At 33.8% G+C, this 25,037-nt stretch overlaps 2 long non-coding RNA genes across 2 annotated transcripts; both read left to right on the top strand.

Annotated features, from left to right (window-relative positions):
• The first annotated feature begins 12,978 nt into the window (after positions 1–12,978).
• LOC148760368 (uncharacterized) lies at positions 12,979–15,026 on the top strand. Its single transcript, XR_016023187.1, has 3 exons — positions 12,979–13,161; positions 13,813–13,892; positions 14,760–15,026. It is a non-coding gene; the product is annotated as an uncharacterized LOC148760368 (long non-coding RNA).
• Positions 15,027–18,114: 3,088 nt separating this feature from the next.
• Positions 18,115–20,074, top strand: LOC148760367 (uncharacterized). The gene is made up of 3 exons (XR_016023201.1): positions 18,115–18,297; positions 18,949–19,028; positions 19,896–20,074. It is a non-coding gene; the product is annotated as an uncharacterized LOC148760367 (long non-coding RNA).
• The last annotated feature ends 4,963 nt before the right edge of the window (positions 20,075–25,037 follow it).

The following is a 25,037-nucleotide window of genomic DNA, read 5'->3' as shown; positions in this document are numbered from 1 at the left end:
TAATCAATTGTAATAATGAATCCATACATATCAAATAATTTGAAAAATGAAAGCTTCAATATTACGCAAGCAAGTCAAGTACGACAACGTTGGGATTAAGTTATTAGTTGAACGAGGGTTTGTCAATTGGCCAAGGGTTTCTCACTAAACCTCCCCATTTTAAACTTAACTCATTTAATACTTAATGTTGGAAGTCCATGCTCCGGTATGGTAGCAAAGAAGTGAAAGATAGGGCAGCAATTGGACAAGATAGGAGACCAAAACATAAGGTTTTTCGCTGTAGCGAGATTCTTTCTCGCTGCAGCGAAATTGTAACCCAGAAACAGAAGGTTTCTTGCTGCAGAGAAATTACAACCTAAAAAATAGAAAGTTTCTCGTTGCAGCGAGATTCTTTCTCGTTGTAGCAAAATTTCGCTAATGAAACAGAGAGTTTTTTACTGCAGCGAGATTCCTTTTTCGCTGCAGCGAGAAGCTACGGTGACTATCTCGCTACAGCGAAATACATTCTCACTGCAGAGAGAACCAGTTCTGGTGAAGGTTCTCAAACCTGAGAGTTTCTCGCTGTAGCGAGAATGAATTTTGCTGCAACGAAAACAGAGCAACAAGAGAAAAGTTTCCCCTCACTCAACAAAAAGGCCATCCTTCTAAACCAACAAAATCAACATACAGCACATGAAAATTCTCAAAGTGCAATGTATCAAATTTCTCATATATGTCAATCATATATCACATTCATAAGTTTTCATTTCATAAGTCTAGATATGCATAATTACATAGATAAACATCAACATCATCATAATCACACTCGGCTCATGTACATCCCCCCACATCGTGCACATAGCCGACACCATCGTGTGCATCCCCCCACATTGTGCACAGTCAGTGCCATCGTGTACATCCCCCCACATTGTGCACACGGGCACTATCATCATCCATCTCTCACGCCACCATCATCACCGGCATGTGCATCCCCCCACATCTTGCACACACACGGTTATAGTCATTATACACAATATCATTCATCATGCACAACACACACATTTATATATCATCATATTACAATAATGCATGAATCCATAGCAACCACATATCACAACATAAAACCATTTTGCAAAAGCTTGTTCCCAAGGCACTTGTCTTTATGAAAACTTGATAATTAATTCAAATGGGTGGCAAATACATTATATTTCTCAAAACAAGTTTTGAAGGCAGTCCACTCACTAATTGATTGTAGAGCCTTTATATGACTCCAATTCCCCTAATTGTCCAAATGAGATGATGGGGCTTCCTTAGAACCTAGGATCACATTAGCATAATCAATAGGTCAATTTACACACTATGAACCCTAAAAGTTGTCTCTTAGCTAGCTTTCAATTGCCACATTAAATGGCTATCTATGTTCACTATCTTAATCACTAAAAAGTAATGAACATAGTCAGCAATAAAACAGCTCATAAATCCCAATTACTAGCCATTTTCTGTAGCTAAAAATCAAGCTTAGTTCATCACTTACCCTAGGGCTCCTTTGTAGTCAAATTCTCTTCCAATTACTTCCAAATTAATGGGGTAATTCTCTCTTTCTCTCTCTAGAATGCCGAACCAGTGAGAAAAAGTTTGGAAATAAGCTTTATCAAGGGTTTTGAAGTGAGATAGTGAAAGAATTCAAAGGTTATAGTCAAAAGGGCTCAAAAGTATGAAAACTAAAGCTAGAGAGAGAAAATCATGCAAGCTCCATATCAAGCTTCCATGGAGTTTTGAAGAAACGTGAGAGAGGAGAAGAAGAAAAAGACAAGCTGTTGGAAAATCTTTAAAAGCTACTGGAAATTCAAGATATTTATAGCCAATCTTATCCATTCTCTTAAAATTACAAAAATGCCCCTCCACCAATTAACTTATTCTCCTTCAATCTTTTATGCAATCTTTTTACTCTTTTAACACTGGGACAAGGTCCATAATGGTCTAAACATACTTGAGTTCATAAAAACTTAAAATTTTAACCCGAGGTGAAAAATGACCATTTTGCCCCTGTTATGAAAGTTGTTGAAACTTCTAGTTTTCTTCGTGTTTTCATTAGTACACATGATTTATGCAGTCTTATACCCATTTAGACCTTAAAATATCATAAAACTTTCTTTTGGGAGCTTATTAGAGAAAATGACGAAACTACCCCTGGCTCGTATTAGTACATCTATGCTTAGCTACAAGCCTATAGAGGTTGGGGTCTCACACTTAAATAGTTGTTTTATTGCCCCAATTTTCTATTGGTGATTAAATCTCAAAGGCTTTGTGATTTCCTTAAGCATTTAAGCTCACCTAACGTCATGATGAAATATTTATGGGTTTCTAAGCATGGGTTTTAGCTAGAAAATTAGTTTAGCCAAAATCGACTAGTTTTGAAAGTACCTAGAATGATTAGTATGAAATTCTTATTGTAGGAAATGATTATAATGAATGTTGTTTAATAGGAACACGTGAAAACTCCACGGATTTCCCCAGAACGGAGTTGTTATTGGAGCTAGGAATTGAATCTCTAACTAGGTGAGTGGATACACCACTTTCAAATTATTTTGATATGTAAAGCTAGCATGATTTCTATGAAAAGGATTATTTATGTATGTTGAAATGATATCTCTAGAGTGGTCATCAAAGGATTTGAATTTTCAAGAATGAAAAATGATTTTCAAAGAAAAGTAAATTCTTAGTAATTGTGATATGATTGATGCAATGGCTTTCAAATTGTTTACGAATATACTATATAAGTAAATACTTTACTATGTATTAGTTTTCAATAAGGGGGGACAAGCTCCTTATGTTTGAAGTCCACTCGTTTACTCCGATCTTCAGACTAGTATGGGTACGAGATATTGTATGCTTATTTATAGATACTATAATGTGCGTGTTTGGTATGATGTATGCCATAAGATTATATATATGATGTAAATTCCATATACCGTATGAGATGATTAAGTATGCATGATGTATACTAAAAGATTGTATATATGATGTAAATTCCATTCACCATATGAGGTGATTAAGTATGCATGATAAATGCCATGAAATAATGTATATGATGTATATTCCATATACTACATGAGATGATTGAGAAAGCATGATGAATGCCATGAATTTTTGTATAAGATGTGTTTTCCATATACCTTATGAGATGAGTGAGCTGGTTTGTGAAGGACATTCCACATACCTAATGCTACGTGTATGAGAACTCTATAAGTGCTATTAATTCCACTCTCACGAGGTGCAAGTGACAACTTCACTCCTATTATGCATCATAAACATCCAAGGTGCAATGGGACTGCACATTATCGGCCCAAGGCTAATGAGGGACATGCCATCAGAAAGGATGAGTTTAAAGTTAATGGAATGATCACAATTATTATGTTTATAGCCTGTAGAGTACTAATGTTGTTTGAGCATTGTCCATGATTTGTACTCTAAGTTGACATGAAAATGTGCTAATGAAGAATACTAAGCCTTAGAGAAAGTCCCAAGAGGTAAGGGAACTTAAAGAATGGTAAAAATGGAGGATTTTGCCCAAAAATTTGGGTTCTGGCTGAAAGTATCGATACGTATGGGTCAAGTATTGATACTTATCGATACTTTCCAAACAGAATGCTTTAGAGGGCTTCTTGTGCGAAATGTATCGATACATTTTACTAATGTATCGATAAAGATATGAAAGTATCAATACATTCAAGAATGTATCAATAGTTTTGGTGCAAAATAGGTTGTTTGATTGAATTCGATGAGAATTTCAAAGGTAAAGGGTTCCCAAAGGTCTATATTGACATGTTTTCTTAGGAATACTATTCAATGTGTTCAAATAACATTTTTGATGAATTCTATGATTAAATTGTTTTTGTAAGACATGAGATTACAAGTGCATGTTTACGAAATACAATTATCCCTTGGCTTGTCTGCTGGAGTAAGATCTTAGTGGATTGATGTGATTTCAAAATTTTCTTTTATAAAGGAAGCAAGCAATCCAATTACGAAAGCGGAAACACACATCATTGTTATCGCAAGTAACATAATCACATCCTAAAAAAAAAAAGAATCTATTAAGTAAGAAAAACGATACCTTTTATTTTGAGATTCTTATTTTCGAACACCACCACACCAATGAATGATTTCTTGACCAAACAAGTTTACCGCTTATTCTTCAAGAATTCTTTCAACTTGAACCTTGAGTGGACAAGGTGTGGAATGCAACACTACAAGATGACAACCGATTTTGTCTCTCTTTTCTTTGGATTAGCTTGGAGGAGGAGAAGAAAAGTGACGACTGAAACTTTTTCAAGAAAAAGTACATTCTTTTTTTTTTATTTTCTTCCAATCTCTTCTCTTTTCATTAAAATTCTTGCCTCAAAGGTTTAATCAAAATCAAACACCTTTGAATTGATCTTGACCATCCATATAGAGTTATGGAAGCATCAAACGTGTTCCATAATTATCAAAATTAAAATTAAAGAATAAATCATTTGATTCTTTAATTATCATTTAGAGTTCTTGATACAATAAAACTCCTTATTGAATAATAACTCTTATTTTATTATTACCCATCTTTATTTACAAAGAATTAATAATAAATAAATGAGTGATAGTCAAACATAGAGTCTCTTTTTATCAACATGAATGTGTAGATTCATTTTGCAAGAATCCTCTTAACATTATCTTAATTTAAGACTACTCTTGTCTTTAATTAAGATAAAAATATTTTATCTTGTCTAAATTGAGACAAATATGTTTTCTTGTCTAGATTAAGACAAAGAATATTTTTCTTGTTTTAAATTAAGACAAACATATTTTCTTATCTAAATTAAGACCAAACATGTTTTCTTATCTAAATTAAGACAAACATATTTTCTTATCTAAATTAAGACCAAACATGTTTTCTTATCTAAATTAAGACAAACATGTTAAAGCTGTCATTTTTGTACACAATTTAATTAATCAAATTAAAACATGCATTCCAACTTAAACAAGTTAAATTCTACGAAGCTAAGTTGGAAATCTATTTGGACATAGATATTCCAAGCTCCAATAAACTTAGAATTATTCTTAATCTCATTAAAAATAATTCAAGCTTATTAACCATGAAATCACTCCACCATAGATTCATGGTTGCACTCTTGGGTTAACTATAATTACAAGAAACAACTCAATACTTGATATTAATTATTGGTTGTCCAATTGTGAACCTTATATTATGAACCCTCATAACCATCCAATGACAAAAGGTGAAATTACCATACCCTTTATGTCAATTTTGTCCCCTAGTCTCAAGTTTCATCCAATTAGTGATTCAATACTCTAGATCTAATCTTTTGAGTATCCAAATATGATGAGTAGTTAATTCATCAATCAACTAAGCCCAGATTAATCACCAATCTTCACTAGAAGTGATATTAATGCTATGAAATCACTAGATTCAGTGATATTAATGCTATGAATGCTCATATTATCTGGATATATGTTCCCAGATATTCATCTTGATTATAATCTCAAAGTACGAAGTCTAGATCAATGCTTTATGATGATCATGCTCATGGTAAATCAAAGATTATATTGAGATTAAACAAGAGCCCGCTATCCACTAGGATTTCATTTCTACTAGAAGCAAATACATAAGTGTGAGATCAAGATAATTTAAGTAATGGTAAAACTTAAATTTGATTCTCACATGATTCCAGTTCATGTTATAGTGTCATTACTCGAAGTCAACAATTTCAATGATTTGAGACTCATCATTTCTTTGAAATGAATCACATTTGTTTCGTTGGAAGTAATTTGGACACTAAAGCCTTAATACAATAAAGTGACCAGTTTTATTATATGGTTGTCAACAATTTTTAGATTCAATTAAAATACATGTCTCCTATGTATCACTCTTCATAAAAATGTATTTTAATATCTCAATGGAATCATGGTACATTAATAACTAGATAATGAATGCTTACAAAAACAAACTCTTCATTTTATTATCAAAATGTATTTTCATTACAAAGAAATTTAATGAAATTAAGCATGAGAATATACTTACTTTCCAGGGCACCATATGCTCAAAATTCCTAACATTGTCCCCTTCTCGTATCCACGCATGAAGACTTTGTGACTTACACATCTTTTCCCCATTTATTTTATTGTAGATCAGTGATAGCATTTGATAGTAGTCAATGTCGTAGATATTAGTATCTAGTCTTCATTCTTTGTTAGGTGTCTAGCAGCCACTTAATGCCTAGAGGGTCAGTCATGTTTCGCTGACCAGTCGGTCTTTACTTTATGTTATGTTTACATACTATGAACATGTTTATGTTGATATTGCCAATATTTGGGCATCCTATATGAGCACTAAAAGATCATGATGATGGCTCGACAGCGTATATGGACATCCGAGGGTGCTGATGATGTTTAATGTTTATGTTATCATGCACTATGATAGTGGAGCTTGTTGATACACATGTAGATGTATTAAGTTTATTACACAATTAAGTCGGGAAGTTCTTTTATTGTGTAATAAGTTTTATGAATGTATGTATTACGATTATGTACGTTAATGGATGTGATATGATGTTTCTACATGTGATGATGAATGTTTGATGATGTTATGATAAAAGGCTTGCTTTGGCTTAACAGGTTATGCTCGTTTAGGTCTATGCGGTGGTCACAATCCCATCAAGAAATGGAATGTGATATAAATCTTTTCATTTTTTCTTTAAATTGATCATGATTGAATGTTTGCATCGAAAAACGTGAAGCATATGCCATCCATCAACAGGAAAAGTCCATTTATAGTCACTCATGCCTTTGAAAGACTTGTTAGTTGCTTTAAATGGCTTTATAATCTTACTAATGATTTTAACTAAAAATCTTTTTTGTTTTTGGTTAAAAGAGATCATAATTGGATGTTTGCAGTAAGAAACATGAAGCAAATGCCATCCATGGACAAGAAAAGCCCATCCATAGTCACTCATACCTTCAAAAGCCTTGTTACTTGCTTTAAATGGTTTTATAATCTTATAAATGATTTTAAATCGAAATCTTTTTCGTTTTCGATTAACACAAATCATATTTGGATGTTTACATTGAGAAACATGGAGCGGATGCCATCCATTGACAAGAAAAATTCTTTCATAGTCACCAATGCCATCGAAAGCCTTATTATTCGCTTTAAAAGATTTTATAGTCTTAAAAATGATTTTAAATTGAAATCTTTTACATTTTTGGTTAAAACTGATCATAATAGAATGTTTGCATCAGAAAACATGAAGTGAAAAGCATCCATTCACAGGAAAAGTCCATTTATGATCACTAATGTCTTTAAAAGCCTTTTTACTCATTTTCAATGCTTTTATAGGCTTTTAAATGGATTTCAATTGAAATCTTTTCATTTTTGGTTCAAACTTATCATAATTGGCTGTTTGCATTGAGAAATGTGAACCAAATGCCATCCACTAACAAGAAATGTGCATTTATAGTCACTCATACCTTCGTAAGCCTTGTTACTCGCTTTAAATGGTTTTATAACCTTATAAATGATTTTAAACCAAAATATTTTCTGTTTTTGCTTAAAATAGATCATATTTGAATGTTAGCATCGGGAAACGAGAAGCGGATGCCATCCATTGACAAGAAAAATCCATTTATAGTCACTCATGCGATCAAAACCCTTGCTACTTATTTTAAATGGTTTTATAATTTAAAAATTATTTTAAATCAAAATCCTTTTTGTTTTTGGTTAAAACTTATCATATTTGGATATTTTTATTAGGAAACGTTAATAGAAGCCATCCATTGATAAGAAAAGTCCATTTATAGACACTCATGCCTTTGAAAGCTTAGTTACTTGCTTTAAATGGTTTTATAACCTTATAAATAATTTTAAATCGAAATCTTGTTCGTTTTATGTTTAAACAAATCATATTTGGATTTTTGTATTGGGAAACATGGATGGATGCCATTCATTGGGAAGAAAATTCCATTTATAGTCACTTATGCCTTCAAAGGACTTGTTAGTCACTTTAAATGGTTTTATAATCTTATATGAGATTTTAAATTGAAATCTTTTTTGTTTATGGTTCAAACCTAAAGTGGATGCCATCCATTGACAAGAAAAGTCCATTTATATTCACTAATGCCTTCAACAGTCTTATTACTCGCTTTAAATGGTTTTATAATTTTATAAATGATTTTAAATGGAAATCTTTTTTGTTTTTTGTTAAAATAGATCATATTTGGACGTTTGGATCGAGAAATGTTAAGCAGATGCCATTCATTGATAACAAAAGTCCATTTATAGTCAGTCATGCCTTCGAAAGCGTAGTTACTCACTTTAAATGGTTTTATAATCTTAAAATTTATTTTAAATAGAAATCTTTTTAATTTTTGGTTAAAATCAATCATAATTGGATGTTTGCATTCGCAAACATGGAGCAGATGCAATCCATTGACGAGAAATGTCCATTTATAGTTACTTATGCCTTCGAAAGCCTTCTTAATCGCTTTAAATGATTTTATGATCTTATAAATGATTTTAAATAGAAATGTTTTTCATTTTTGGTTAAAATCAATCATAATTGGATGTTTGCCTCAGAAAACGTAAAGCATATGCCATCTATTTGCAAGAAAAGTCCATTTATAGTCACTAATGCCTTCGAAAGCCTTATTACTTGTTTTAAATGGTTTTGTAATTTATAAATAATTTGAAATTGAAATCTTTCTTGTTTTTGGTAAAAACAAATCATATTTGGATGCTTACATCAAAAGATATGAAGCGGATGCCATCCATTGACAAGAAAAGTCCATTATAGTCATTCATGCCATCAAAAACCCAAATACTCATTTTAAATCATTTTATAATCTTATAAATGATTTTAAATCAAAATCTTTTTCATTTTTGGTCAGAACAGATCATATTTCGATGTTTTCTTTGAGAAATGTGAAGCAGATGCCATCCATTGCCTTCAGGAAAAGTCCATTAATAGTCACTGATGCCTTCGAAAGCCTTGTTACTCGCTTTAAATTGTTTTAGAATCTTATAAATGATTCTAAATCGAAATCTTTTTAATTTTTGGTTCAAGCAAATCATATGTAGATGATTTCAAAGGGAAACATGAAGTGAATGACATCCATTGCCAAGAAATGTCCATTTATAGTCACGCATGCCATATAAAGCTTAGTTACTTGGTTTAAATGGTTTTATAATCTTATAAATCATTTTAAATCGATTTTTTTTTTGTTTTTGGTTAAAACAGATCATAAGTGGTCGTTCACAATGGGAAACATGAAGCGAAAGCCATCCATTGACAAGAAAAGTCCATTTATAGTCACTCATACCTTCGGAAGCTTTTTTACTTGCTCGAAATGGTTTTACAATCTTATAAATTATTTTTAACCGAAATCTTTTTCATTTTTGGTTCACACCTATTATAATTGGATGTTTGCATCGAGAAACATGAAATGGACGTCATCCACTAACAAGAAAAGTCTATTTATAGTCACTCATGCCATCTAAACCCTTGTTGCTCACTTTAAATATTTTTTATAATGTTATAAAAAATTTTAAATCAAAATGTTTTTCATTTTTTGTTCAAACCTATCATAATTGGATGTTTGCATTGAGAAACATGGACCGGATGCCATCCATTGACAAGAAATGTCATGACCTAAATCCGAGCAGCCGTGACCAATACGCATGCTCGCTAGACTTGAGGAAGCCTTGATAATTAAGTCGTGTTGAACATATTTCATAATCATATGGCCATCATGGCCATCATTTCATTAAACTTAAATTCAACATTAGACCCTTGGCTCGTAATAATGTCAGGACTTAAGCATAACATACACCTAGCTGTACATTGGCTAACTCATGAAGTTATTAAACATTAGATTAGATAGCATAAGGCACACAGTGTTGACATGTTTCCTTTATGACCTACTATCACATCCCATTTCTGGAGGGATCATGACCGGCGCATGGACCTACGTGGGTACGACCAACTATGCCCAAGCAAGCCTAAATTCGTAAATGTATAGGCTATTCATCCATTGCATTCACAAATATAAATTTATACATAATCCACATATACATTAGTTCATCAAGGCTACCATTTTATGGAACCTGTCAACGTACAAGGTGGTTAGTTTATCATATATTCTGTAAATGTTCACAACGTTGAACATCTATGGTTCGGCACGCATTCCATACCTATATTGCTATTGTCCATCCACCATAGTCTCAACATTAATATGCACCCAGATCCGAGGTTTAACACAATATGTGAAAGTGTAAACAAGTTATCAACATTATTTACATAACAATGTTCATTATCAACAAGATAGTTCAAAACTAAACTAGACACACTACAGAGTGTATGACATTGTGAGGCTAGAAAGAAGGCTCTACCACACCTTCCATGAGTGAGCTGGACCACTACTCCACAAGTCGCCTAGCCAAGCAATCTATTGATTTGAAACAAAACAGGGAAAATAATGTGTGAGTCCCAAAGATTTCGTGAGAGGATATGGGAAAGGGGACAAGCCAAAAGGGATAAGTTTTGCAGGAAACCATAATTTGCAAAACAACAAGATAAACATATAAACCCTTTCAACAGTCATGAATGCATTCGATAATGTTAAATGCATAAAATAATGTCCATATACAAGCTCAACTTATAAACATCTGAAAGGAGATAACCGAAGATAAATGTCAACTCTTCAAGCCCAACAATAAACATTCAAATCAAGAATGTGTAATTCATTTAATAATTCATCTCATTATTTCCACATAAACACAATAAATACCAATAAAGAAACACAAGCGTTGTAATACCCAATGTACAAATAACATATCAATACATGCCATAGCAAATTATGGGGAGAATGGAAACTTTCACTTAACTCATCCCTTTGGTATTCTCACCCCCCATAGGGAATTCATAAAGAGGGGAAAAGTGGTACCGTGTCCACCTTAATCTTGTGGTATTCTTACCCCATACCGGGACTAGAGCTAATCATAACAAAATCACGTGAAATGGAGACCTACTCAGTCCACTTTATAACAAAATCATGGGAAATGGAGACATTGTCACAATCCAATTTTCGGGCCATAACCGGCGCACGGACCCCATGGGCATAGCCTACTAAGCCCAAGCAAGCTTATTTATATAACCTGTTCATCATTCTATCAAATGTTCCTAAGGTCACATTTCATAATTCCAACCTACAAGTACTTTAATAATGTGCTAGAGCAATCAAATACTTGCATTTATATTACCCCAAAATAATGTTAACCATTATGTTAACCATTGCCAACTCATAGTGGCATTACCAATCATAATATACATATATTGTCTAAGACATATATCTTAGTAATTTACATTGTGTTTATCTATACACAACAAAAAGACACTTGACTTCCAGCGGAGTGACCTTGAAAAAGGTATAACTATTAAATGCCGAGATACCTACCAAGGAGACGAATCTACGTGGACACCTCAACCTAGGTTCCAACTGCCTCCTGACCGGTCCTCGTTGATTCTTAAATCAACTCAACTTCCATTAATGGTCCAAATAGGGATATGGAGTCTCGTTGGAACTTTGGTAGCTTTGTAATTGAATTCCTTCTCAAAAGTCCTCAAGCTAGTATAGGAAGTCTCTCTTTCTCTCTCTAAAACACCTAGCCAGTGAGAGAAAGTATCAAAATAAGACTTTTGAGGGTTTTAAGGTGAAAGAGTAAAAGAGCACAAAGAACTTTTTGAGAAGGTACACAAAAGCATGAAAATTGGGGTTAACTTGAGAAAATTTATGGAAATTACAAAGCAAGCTTTTATGGAAGGTGAGAAAACGTGAGAAGGGTGGAAGAAAAAAGAAGAGCTGCTGGAAAAGTGAGAAGAAGCTGCTGGAGAGTTAGATATTTATACCTAAAGTTTATCCAATTATCACGTAAATTACCAAAATGCCCTTAACAAGGTCATTTTATCTTCCCCTACCTTTATACAATCTTTTTACCTCTTTGACACTGAGACAAAGTCCATAGTAGTTTAGAAATACTTGGGTTCACGAAAACTTAAAAATTTCGACCTGAGATAAAAAATGACCATTTTGCCCCTATTATGAAAATTATCATTATTTTTATTTTCTTCGTTTATTTATCATGATATTCATCATTCATTTATTCCTTAGGCCTACTTAGGCCATTAGGAAATCTACTTTTAAGAGCTCACTAAGAAAATGATGAAATTACCCTTAGTTTATTTTATCGCGTCTACTTCTAGTTACATGTCTATGGAAGTCGAGGCTTCACAAACATACTCAATCCACTTTACATCAAAATCATGGGAATGAGGAGACCTTCTCAATCCACATTACAACATCCATCATGGGAAGTGGAGAAATACTGTCAAACCCTGCTTTTTAAAATAATTATAATGTCATTCACATGCTCGATAGAATGTTTGTATATTTAGGAAGTTCGAGAAATCGTTAAAAGACGATATTGCCCCTAATGGTATCATTGAGTCGATTAAGCCTCGAACTAGTTCAAATAGGAATTTTAAGGTGAAATTAAGAGTTTCACAGTTCAAGGATGACTCAAAATGGTAATTCGGAGTTCGAGGATCAATTCGGAGTCAAACCAGAATTTTCACTATCTAGGGGCAAAATCGTAATTTTACCACCCGAGGACGAAATTGAATTTTTCGAGAGAATTTAGATCAAATTTGATTAAATGGAGCATGATATGAGTATAAGGAGTGAAAATTATGCATTTTGGTAATTTTTCAATTTTTGGGGTAAAAATGTAATTTTTCACTTTACGGGGGTAAAAGTGTAATTTTTAAAAATTTGCTCCACCAAAACTTTGGAAAAGTCTAAAAATTTCATGGAAGACATGGATAAGTGAAGAGGATTGAGTGGTGGAAAAAGAAAGTCAAAAAGATGGCTAGAAAAAATAAAATAATAAAATATTCAAAAAATAAATAAAATAATAATATTTTATTAAGCCTATTAAAAGGCTTGCAAATTCCAGAATTCTTCATTTGGAGGGTCAGCCAAAACCAGCAGGAGAGAGAGAGAAATAAGAACAAACCCTAGAGTGAGAAAATTCAAAGAAAAAGTGTGATTTTTCAAGGAATCAAGTGTTTAAAGGTATGATTTTTCAAGCTTAGCTTAAGATTTATCATTTTCATGCATTTCTCATCATTTTCCATGGTTGAATCATGTGATTTGAGGATGAATTCAATTCTGGAAAAATGGGTTAGGAGAGAGAAACTTGTTAGATTAATTTGATTTTAAGTTATGTTAGTGTTTTAAGTTAGTTTAGCATATTTAGGAACAAAACAACAAGAGAAGAATTTATTTTCCTCCATTACCATTATTGGCTGAATTTTCTAGGGGAATATTGGCTGATGATCTTGATGTTTACTTGAGCAATTATGATGAATAATGATGAATTATGAGTCTAGAAAAATAATAGAAATTTTCAGAGCAAAAATACAAATTTTTACCCATTAGGGGTATTTTCGTAATTTATTATCGGGACTGATAATTTGCACCACACTGAGGGACATTAAGTCAATTTGGGTGCAATTGAGGTATAGAAATTGAAAAAAATTAATTTGAGATTAAATTGGACGTGTTAGTAATTTAATCGAGTAATAGGCCGAATTAGGTTAGCACCGCATTTAAGCGGTAGTCGGATAAGTTGCATGTCATATCATGCATATATACCGAGCCTGAATTGATTTTATAATGGTCAAGCATTGATGTGGTGAATTATGTATTGTACATTGTGGATAGGTGGTGAGCAAATTACACTGGTAAAAGTACCAACATTGTGCTTGAAGACTGAGATTAGGAGTACATCGACTCCTAGAACTGTGAGTGGACAATTTATCGTCTTAAATATCTAGAGTAATTATACTTGTTTGATGCTTTTATTGAATGGTGAATTTAAATTATAAAATATTATGTTTTCCAATTAAAATGTTTTTTTAATAAAAATGAGATTTATACTGGTTTTAAAATCAAATATTGTTTTGGGAAAATTGAGTATATGGAGACTGTGTTGAAATTTATGATTTTATATGTTATTGAAATTGGGGCTTATGACACTATGGTAGCATGATGGCTAAATTTTTGGGGTTGGCATGAAATATATGAACAATTTTGGATTGGTCTCGGTAGACTGGATTACATTTTATTCGCCATATTATGCTACTGGAATTTTTATGGGTCTGGTGGTATATTAAACAGTCACTGCAGTGGTGGGGGTTTTCGTGGACTGCCTATGAGAGGGGCACGGTAACTCAATTATATACTTACCTCCGGGGGGAGATGTTGGGTGAAGTATCTCCTGAGGTATGATTTGAGTGCACCTCACGTTTGGGCCACCACGTGAGAGTGAGACTCAGCCAACGCCAAGGAACGGCTATGTGTCAGATGTGAAAACATGTTTATGGGTATGGGTCATTGAACAGCCTTGGCGGTCTCAGTGGGATACCTTGACGAAGGTACCCGCGAGAATGATATTGGCAGGGGCCAAGTTTAAAAAAATTTATAAGTCGGGGAAATTTTGATGAAAAGAAATTATTTGGTATAGATTGAAACGAATTTCGTGTTATGAACATTATTGAGATATAATGTTTTTATATTGTCTCCATCTACTCGGCTTTAGATGCTTTTGATGGTAATTGTTTACTCACTGGGATTATTTAATCTCACCCTTCTTCCTATCCATTTTTCAGGCTCAGGACAGTTTGTTGATAGTTGATTAAGACGAGAATTAATCTCGGAGTTGCATCATAGGAAGTAAGGGTTCGTAGCTCTACACCTTCTTGGTTAATTGGGGGCCCACGTGTCACTGTAAACGAAATTTCATACTTTAATTATCTTTATTACTATATGAATAAATTTATTTTACTCTTACGCTACAAAAGTTATTTTAGGAAGACTTTGAAAATATTGTGTTTTAAGAAAATAGAATATTTTATTTAATATTTTTATTATATTCAAATAGCTATAATTTTACTTTAAACGAATGTTTTAGACTTCAAAATTTAATTTAAATCATGAAATATGTGTTTTCACTTACATATTACATTTTTTCGGATTTCGAAATTTCAAAAAAAAAAAAAGAAAATGACGAAAATGCCCCAGTGAGCTAGAAAATAATATTTTTATTGTTTTGAGTTGGAAACAACTTATGATTTCTTGAAATGCGAGATTTAATAACTGTCGCTCACCGGGGAGATGCGGAAGTTGATGCTAAGCCTTGCGGGGTTTCGATCGGCATTCGGGGTAATGAGTGCTTATCGGGACGTCGCGGCGGTTGTCACGGGCCCGATGGGAGTTTCGGGTCGTGACAATTAGATTGGTATCAGAGCATGGTTTAAAGATCAAAGATTTTGATTTAAAGCTTTGGATTTCAAAGTTTTTGATTTTAAAGTTGTTTTAAGAAATCCACACTGACACTGCGTGGCCCAAGTTAAGTTAAGTTAAGTAAGTCAAGTTAAGTTAGGTTATATCGAGTTAGTTGCATATAGAATTTAAAGTCATCTAAGTCTATTCCATTTCTTATTGTAGAGTACCATGCCTCATCGACGTGGGCGTCCACCTCTCTATAGGTCAGTAGGGAGGGGAAGAAGTCGTGCTAGACTTAGTCAGCCAGATCCCGTGGAAAGGGAGTCTGCTGCACCTACTTTTCGAGCAGCACCTGTTGTTGAGCCTACTGAGATTCCTCCACCTCCTCCACCACCTACTGCTACTCCTGGTGTTCATGCCATGTCTCTTGAGGCAGTCCAGGCATTAACAGCTTTTCTTAATGTCATTATGGGCCAAGCTCAAGCTGGTCGAGTCCCTCATACTGTTCCCCCAACAGTATCTCCAGTGCCACCACCACCACCACCTCTTGTTCCACCACCAGTGCCAGATGTCTCCATTTCCAAAAAGCTTAAGGAAGCTAGGCAGCTGGGTTGCACTTCTTTTGTTGGTGATTTGGATGCAACCGCAGCTAAAGATTGGATTACTCAGGTAACGGAGACATTTGTGGATATGAAATTGGATGATGATATGAAGTTAATGGTGGCCACAAGATTACTAGAGAAGAGGGCTCGTACATGGTGGAGCTCGGTAAAATCACGTTCCATTACTTCGTTGACTTGGATAGACTTCCTACAAGAATTCGACGGTCAATACTACACCTACTTTCATCAAAAAGAGAAGAAGAGAGAATTCCTAAGTTTACAACAAGGGAATTTAACCATAGAAGAGTACGAGGCTCGTTTCAATGAGCTGATGTCATATGTGCCAGACCTGGTGAAGTCTGAGCAAGATCAAGCTAGTTATTTTGAAGAAGGGCTCCGTAACGAGATCAGAGAGAAGATGACTGTGACAGGTCGGGAGCCTCATAAAGAAGTTGTACAGATGGCTTTAAGGGCCGAAAAACTCACGAATGAAAATCGGAGAATGCGAGCTGAGTTTGCAAAGAGGAGAAACCCGAATGTATCCTCTAGTCAACTGCCCAAAAGAGGTAAGGACACATTCGCTTCTGAGAATATTGTTTCTGTTCCGGTGATATCTCCTCGACCCCCACTTTCACAGTTACAGCAGAGACCTCCGAGATTTAACAGGTCTGGGATGAGTAGTACTTCCGAGAAGAGTTTTGGAGGTTTAAATAAATGCGAAAAATGTGGGAGATATCATGTTGGGGAGTGTTGGGGCATAAGATGCTTTCATTGTGACCAGCCGGGCCACATTAGGAGTGACTGCCCACAGTTAGGACGGGCTACAGTAGCTGCTTCATCCCCACTAACTCATACGGATATGCAGAGGAGAGATTCCTCTGGAGTACACCCGAGGCAGGGGGTAACTGTACGATCTGAAATGGGTAGCAACACCCCAGCACAACCACCTTTGAGGCCATTGACTCATTCTTCAACAAGAGTTTTCGCTGTAACGGAAGATGAAGCACGAGCCCGATCTGGAGAAAGTGAGTGAAAAGTTAGACGAAGGTGTAAAATAGTGATAGGGGATGTAAATACCAAGTGATGGACGTGTAAATAAAGGTTTCAAGAATAATATAGTAAATGAGTTCATATGGAATATGGTTGTAAGAATTTCTTACTATATTGTGGAAATTAGAACTCAAAAATACTTGAGGTATACAAAGTTCAAATGAACTTAAATCTTAAGCAATAAATTGATGTTGAAATACAAGAAGGATACAAAGCAATATAGAGGCACGAAAGATGATTAAGGACAAAGGGATGACTCTGAGGAATTATGATACTGCATCATATGCGATGATTAAATCAAGAGAGATCTTGGATGCATAAATGGGATTATAAAGCATATACACATATGTGGGGTGATATTGTGATTAACTAAAATAAAGAATGATTTTTAGTGAATTAAGATTCCCTATAAAGGAGATAACAGGAGAAGTTGAGCATCGAATAAAAGATAATACCCCGCCTTTTTTTTGAGTTAATAAGTGAAATTTTGAGGACAAAATTTTATTTTAAGGGGGGTAGTGTTGTCAAACCCTGCTTTTTAAAATAATTATAATGTCATTCACATGCTCGATAGAATGTTTGTATATTTAGGAAGTTCGAGAAATCGTTAAAAGACGATATTGCCCCTAATGGTATCATTGAGTCGATTAAGCCTCGAACTAGTTCAAATAGGAATTTTAAGGTGAAATTAAGAGTTTCACAGTTCAAGGATGACTCAAAATGGTAATTCGGAGTTCGAGGATCAATTCGGAGTCAAACCAGAATTTTCACTATCTAGGGGCAAAATCGTAATTTTACCACCCGAGGACGAAATTGAATTTTTCGAGAGAATTTAGATCAAATTTGATTAAATGGAGCATGATATGAGTATAAGGAGTGAAAATTATGCATTTTGGTAATTTTTCAATTTTTGGGGTAAAAATGTAATTTTTCACTTTACGGGGGTAAAAGTGTAATTTTTAAAAATTTGCTCCACCAAAACTTTGGAAAAGTCTAAAAATTTCATGGAAGACATGGATAAGTGAAGAGGATTGAGTGGTGGAAAAAGAAAGTCAAAAAGATGGCTAGAAAAAATAAAATAATAAAATATTCAAAAAATAAATAAAATAATAATATTTTATTAAGCCTATTAAAAGGCTTGCAAATTCCAGAATTCTTCATTTGGAGGGTCAGCCAAAACCAGCAGGAGAGAGAGAGAAATAAGAACAAACCCTAGAGTGAGAAAATTCAAAGAAAAAGTGTGATTTTTCAAGGAATCAAGTGTTTAAAGGTATGATTTTTCAAGCTTAGCTTAAGATTTATCATTTTCATGCATTTCTCATCATTTTCCATGGTTGAATCATGTGATTTGAGGATGAATTCAATTCTGGAAAAATGGGTTAGGAGAGAGAAACTTGTTAGATTAATTTGATTTTAAGTTATGTTAGTGTTTTAAGTTAGTTTAGCATATTTAGGAACAAAACAACAAGAGAAGAATTTATTTTCCTCCATTACCATTATTGGCTGAATTTTCTAGGGGAATATTGGCTGATGATCTTGATGTTTACTTGAGCAATTATGATGAATAATGATGAATTATGAGTCTAGAAAAATAATAGAAATTTTCAGAGCAAAAATACAAATTTTTACCCATTAGGGGTATTTTCGTAATTTATTATCGGGACTGATAATTTGCACCACACTGAGGGACATTAAGTCAATTTGGGTGCAATTGAGGTATAGAAATTGAAAAAAATTAATTTGAGATTAAATTGGACGTGTTAGTAATTTAATCGAGTAATAGGCCGAATTAGGTTAGCACCGCATTTAAGCGGTAGTCGGATAAGTTGCATGTCATATCATGCATATATACCGAGCCTGAATTGATTTTATAATGGTCAAGCATTGATGTGGTGAATTATGTATTGTACATTGTGGATAGGTGGTGAGCAAATTACACTGGTAAAAGTACCAACATTGTGCTTGAAGACTGAGATTAGGAGTACATCGACTCCTAGAACTGTGAGTGGACAATTTATCGTCTTAAATATCTAGAGTAATTATACTTGTTTGATGCTTTTATTGAATGGTGAATTTAAATTAGAAAATATTATGTTTTCCAATTAAAATGTTTTTTTAATAAAAATGAGATTTATACTGGTTTTAAAATCAAATATTGTTTTGGGAAAATTGAGTATATGGAGACTGTGTTGAAATTTATGATTTTATATGTTATTGAAATTGGGGCTTATGACACTATGGTAGCATGATGGCTAAATTTTTGGGGTTGGCATGAAATATATGAACAATTTTGGATTGGTCTCGGTAGACTGGATTACATTTTATTCGCCATATTATGCTACTGGAATTTTTATGGGTCTGGTGGTATATTAAACAGTCACTGCAGTGGTGGGGGTTTCCGTGGACTGCCTATGAGAGGGGCACGGTAACTCAATTATATACTTACCTCCGGGGGGAGATGTTGGGTGAAGTATCTCCTGAGGTATGATTTGAGTGCACCTCACGTTTGGGCCACCACGTGAGAGTGAGACTCAGCCAACGCCAAGGAACGGCTATGTGTCAGATGTGAAAACATGTTTATGGGTATGGGTCATTGAACAGCCTTGGCGGTCTCAGTGGGATACCTTGACGAAGGTACCCGCGAGAATGATATTGGCAGGGGCCAAGTTTAAAAAAATTTATAAGTCGGGGAAATTTTGATGAAAAGAAATTATTTGGTATAGATTGAAACGAATTTCGTGTTATGAACATTATTGAGATATAATGTTTTTATATTGTCTCCATCTACTCGGCTTTAGATGCTTTTGATGGTAATTGTTTACTCACTGGGATTATTTAATCTCACCCTTCTTCCTATCCATTTTTCAGGCTCAGGACAGTTTGTTGATAGTTGATTAAGACGAGAATTAATCTCGGAGTTGCATCATAGGAAGTAAGGGTTCGTAGCTCTACACCTTCTTGGTTAATTGGGGGCCCACGTGTCACTGTAAACGAAATTTCATACTTTAATTATCTTTATTACTATATGAATAAATTTATTTTACTCTTACGCTACAAAAGTTATTTTAGGAAGACTTTGAAAATATTGTGTTTTAAAAAAATAGAATATTTTATTTAATATTTTTATTATATTCAAATAGCTATAATTTTACTTTAAACGAATGTTTTAGACTTCAAAATTTAATTTAAATCATGAAATATGTGTTTCCACTTACATATTACATTTTTTCGGATTTCGAAATTTCAAAAAAAAAAAAAGAAAATGACGAAAATGCCCCAGTGAGCTAGAAAATAATATTTTTATTGTTTTGAGTTGGAAACAACTTATGATTTCTTGAAATGCGAGATTTAATAACTGTCGCTCACCGGGGAGATGCGGAAGTTGATGCTAAGCCTTGCGGGGTTTCGATCGGCATTCGGGGTAATGAGTGCTTATCGGGACGTCGCGGCGGTTGTCACGGGCCCGATGGGAGTTTCGGGTCGTGACAAATACTCAATCCACTACACAACAAAATCATAGGAATATGGAGACCTTTTCAATCCACTGTCACAGTACTTATATGCAAGGGCAATTCAATCAACCACAATCATACCTCAACTAATATCTCATACCCACACTAGCCTATAGGCTGGAGTAATCAAGAAAATTGTTCAAAACATTGAAAGAGTTTGTCCCTCCCTTGTTGAAAACTACTACATAGTAGGATATTTAATTATACATAATAGTTTTGAGAACATTTCAAAATGTTTTCTCATCCACAAAACATATTTTTCCTTAGTCAAATATTTATGGCAACAATGCTCACAACAAATCCATTAAATCATGTAATCATGCTTGCAGCTTTACATGCTCAAATAGTTCGAAAGTAGTGTACCCAATCACCTCGAAAGTTGATTTCGACCAAGTACACTAAAGGCTACTCCAACAAAATTTTCAATGTTTCAATGGTTCCTAAATACCCAAAATAATATTTTTTATTAATACTTAGTCTAGGAAACACATAATAATCATTCTATGCTACTCTAAACTATTTGGGTTCACCTATAATAATTTTCTAGACTAAATCTACTGCTCATCAAAATACCCATTTGTACAAACCCAAAAAATCAATATTCTTATCTTAGGTGAGCTATAGCAAGTGAGAAAATCCACCCAAATCCTCTAGTTCGTAGACATCAACAATTTTGGAACAATAAACCATATTTCAAAATAAAAAATTCAAAGTGTAAAGATTCAAGAGTGGGAAAAATCTCATTTTTCATTTAAAATCCAAAACCAAGATCAAATCTTTCAAAATGGTGATTTTGATCAAAAATAGGTTGGGAAAGCTTAACAGTTAGGGTTTTACCTTCAAAATGCAGCTAAGGGTTTCTAACCCTAAAAAAACGTGGTATATTTATAAGTTAGAGTGTGAAAATACATTTTTACCCATTTTATTTTTTAAAATAGACAAAATGTATCGATACATTGGCCCATGCATTGATACATTTATTTTTGGAAAAAATGTATCTATACATTATGAGCATGAATCGATACTTTTTCCATCAAAAACCTTTTCTGAGGTAAATATATCGATACATCATTAACATGTATTGATACATTTGAGACAGAATGTAGTTTCTAAGACAAATTGCCTATAAAACCTGCCCAACTTATTTACATTAAATACCATTTAAGTAAATGTCCTTTTTACTTTTTCCTCTTTATGTACTTAAGCTATATAATGTAAATAAGAAAACAACCCCTTATTTGGATTCAATAAAAATATAAAAAAATTAAAATCCAAAAGAATCAGAATCTAAATTGTAACGCCCCAAACTTTGATGGTAATGATGCTTAATGTATGTTAAGCTGTTTGAACGAGCTAATGATATTTTCGATGTATGTGCCTATGTACATGGAGTTATGATTGTGAAAATGAATGAGTATGTAAAGACTCAAATGATGTTGTGCATATGTTTGGCACGTGAATGAGATAGTGCATATGTTGGCATTTAAATGAGTATGCTATGAAAACAATTATGCTATGTTTGATTTATGTGCTATGTGACATAGAGCATAGATAAGTAATTGAAGTATATGATGAGTTTAATGACTGATGTTAAAAGAATTATGATGAAATGAGATAGGAATGTAAGTTAAAAATGGAATGGGAGTTAGAAAATAGAGTTCAAAGCTCTAAGTGTTGAAGAAAATGCAATTTGGATGAAACGTATCGATTCATGGGTACCATGTATCGATTCATTCAAGGTAGTAAGCACACAAGAGGGGTATTATGGAAAAAGGTATCAATACATTACCTCATCCATCGATAGATTTGAAAAGGAAAACATTTTGTATCATTTTTATTGATACATCGTACAAATGTATGGATAAATTTAAAGTAGAGAGTAGCCCATGGGGAAAGTATCGATACGTTGCCTCATGTATCAATAGATTTAAAGTTAACTTGTGGAAATCTATCAATACATTTGGCAATGTATCGATACATGCATGCAGATTTGCAAAACAATATAAACCCTTGGGTTGTCCATCCATTTTGAAACAAATGAGAAAACAAAAGCTTTCTCACCCTCTCTCAAAACCCTTATACCCCTTGATGATTTGGAGGCTGAAATAAGGCATTTGAAGGCTAGAAGACTAATCGAAAAGTAAGATTAAAGTTTTCATCGATTAGTTTTCAAATCAAACAATTGATAATGTTAAAATGTGATGTTTCAGCTTTGGTGGCTGTTGGAATTGAATGAGGTTGAAGATTTGAACTTTAAACGAACCAAAGTCATGTTAAGGTAAGCGATTTCACACATTCATGAAGAATATGAGGAATTTAACCTTGGTATGATAAATTGGTTAGAGAATGTGTTATATTGGAAAGCTAGAAATAATCTGAAAGCTAAGAATTGGCTATAAAATGAAGAGTTATGGTATAAATGTTGACATTTATGCATTGTTGATTGTTAGATGTACAATGAGAGTGTAAATGTTGCCAGAATATCGAGTTATATGAATTGAGGCTAAGAGTGATAAGCCAAGTTAAACAAGAGCTAGCAAAAAACACTGAATTGTCAAGGTGAGTGGGGAATTTTATGCATAAGAGCATAATGACTATAGTTCATGTTGTTGGCATGAGCCTTGTAGCCAATTGGGATTGGTTAAGGCTTGATTTCAATTATGCAACAGTATCATTCATGTTGAATGATTAGAGGTTTTCCTTCATCAATAAGACATCAATTATAATGAGTTATAAGTCTAATTGGATGAAGTCCATGAGATTAATATGCCTTGCAAGGAAACTGTAATGGGTTGCAGTTATGAGATTCCTATGCATTAAAGCATAATCTCAAAATGTTCCTGGTCAATGTATGATTGAGACTAGACATTAATGATGCTTAGAGACCGGTATATTCAATGTTCCTTACTTTGAAAGTAAGCAATCGATCTCATAGATTGAAGTATAGAGATACTTGAAACTAGAATATAAATGCTTGCTTGGGAGAACAAGTTCACTGAACATGACTCGCCATGAGAAGTGCATTAGGTGATACACTCTAATGTCTATTCAACACTTCTTATGTGTCAGTCATGTAAATACTCCTTAGACTTGAGACACCAAGTTGTCTTATATGTGGAGTGCTATGCTGAGAGCCGAATGATTAGAGCATCAACGCAACGGAAAAAAAAAAGGTTGAAATCAAAATAAAACCATGCCTCCTACCTTTGGATCACCTTGGTTGTTTAATGCAAAGTTGTGTACCACATAAAATCAGAAAAAAGAATGTACCTTTCCAAGTGATATCGTAATCAAATGGATTCCCTTTGGTGACAAAACACGAACACCTTTGGTTTGAAAGAATCCCAGCCACTCAATCGCTTGGCCTCCAATGATGCACACACGATTGCAACGGATCTTTCTCAAGGAGAGAGCTTTATGCCTTGGGCTTGTGTTAGCAAGTGGACAACGATTTATCCTATTTTCTTCTTTGATTTCAAGGAAAGAATCAAAAGAGAAGTTTTCAAAAGAAAATAAACGTCTCAAGAGTGGCAACACTCAAGAGAAAAATCTTCTCCACCAGAAAAAGAATGGTTATAATGTGATATTTATATCTAGGTTTAACTTATTAAAATTTGCAAAATAAGTCCTTCATATTATAACAATTATAATATTTAACTAATACCTAATTAGACTATTTTAATTAGGTCCTTAATAGTTAAAACCTAAAATTTAAAATTGAAATGTTGGCAAAGGAATTGAATTATAATATTATTAATTAATTAATATAAATGAATCATATTCAATTTTAAATTAACTAATTCAATTCCATAGACCAAGATTGGCATCTAGTAATGCATCATGGCCAACCAATTGTTAGGAGAGTCAAAAGATTCTTTGACAACCTTTCAGTGTATAGTTTTTTAATGTAATTCATTCCCTCAACATATATCCTGAAGATGATAAGAGCTTGGTGCAATGCCTACTCTTATTGATCTCCATATTTGTTCTTGCCGTTAGATCATTAGCTTTGTGGAGTCTTATGAAACTCATTTCATAATCTCCTAATCACCTTGGCCAAGGATTTGATTGAGCTAATATTAACCAAGAACTAATAAGATATTTCCCCTTGGATCACTTGGGGTGATGATTCCTATCTTGACCACTCATCTGCCTTCACATGTTTTATGCTATACCCAAAAACATCTTGTTTTGGCATCCTTGGTTAGGCACCCATAGGGATTAAATCAAAGCATAGCATTCCACACATAAGACAACCTAGTGTCTTAAGTCTAGGGAGTATTTACACAACTGACACATGAGAAGTATTGCATAGACACTTGAGTGAAATACCAAATGCACTTCTCATGGCGGGTCATGTTCAGTGAACTCGCTCTCCCATGGCAAGCACCCACATGCTAGTTCCAAGTATCTTTATACTGCAACCTATGAGAACGATTGCTTACTTCACAAGTAAGGAACATAACATGTGCCAATCTTTGAGCATTATTGATGCCTT

This window comes from Theobroma cacao, chromosome 10 (genome assembly GCF_053813885.1).
Source record: "Theobroma cacao isolate CCN51 chromosome 10, ASM5381388v1, whole genome shotgun sequence".
NCBI lineage: Eukaryota > Viridiplantae > Streptophyta > Magnoliopsida > Malvales > Malvaceae > Theobroma > Theobroma cacao.
This window is presented reverse-complemented; position numbering and strand designations above follow the sequence as displayed.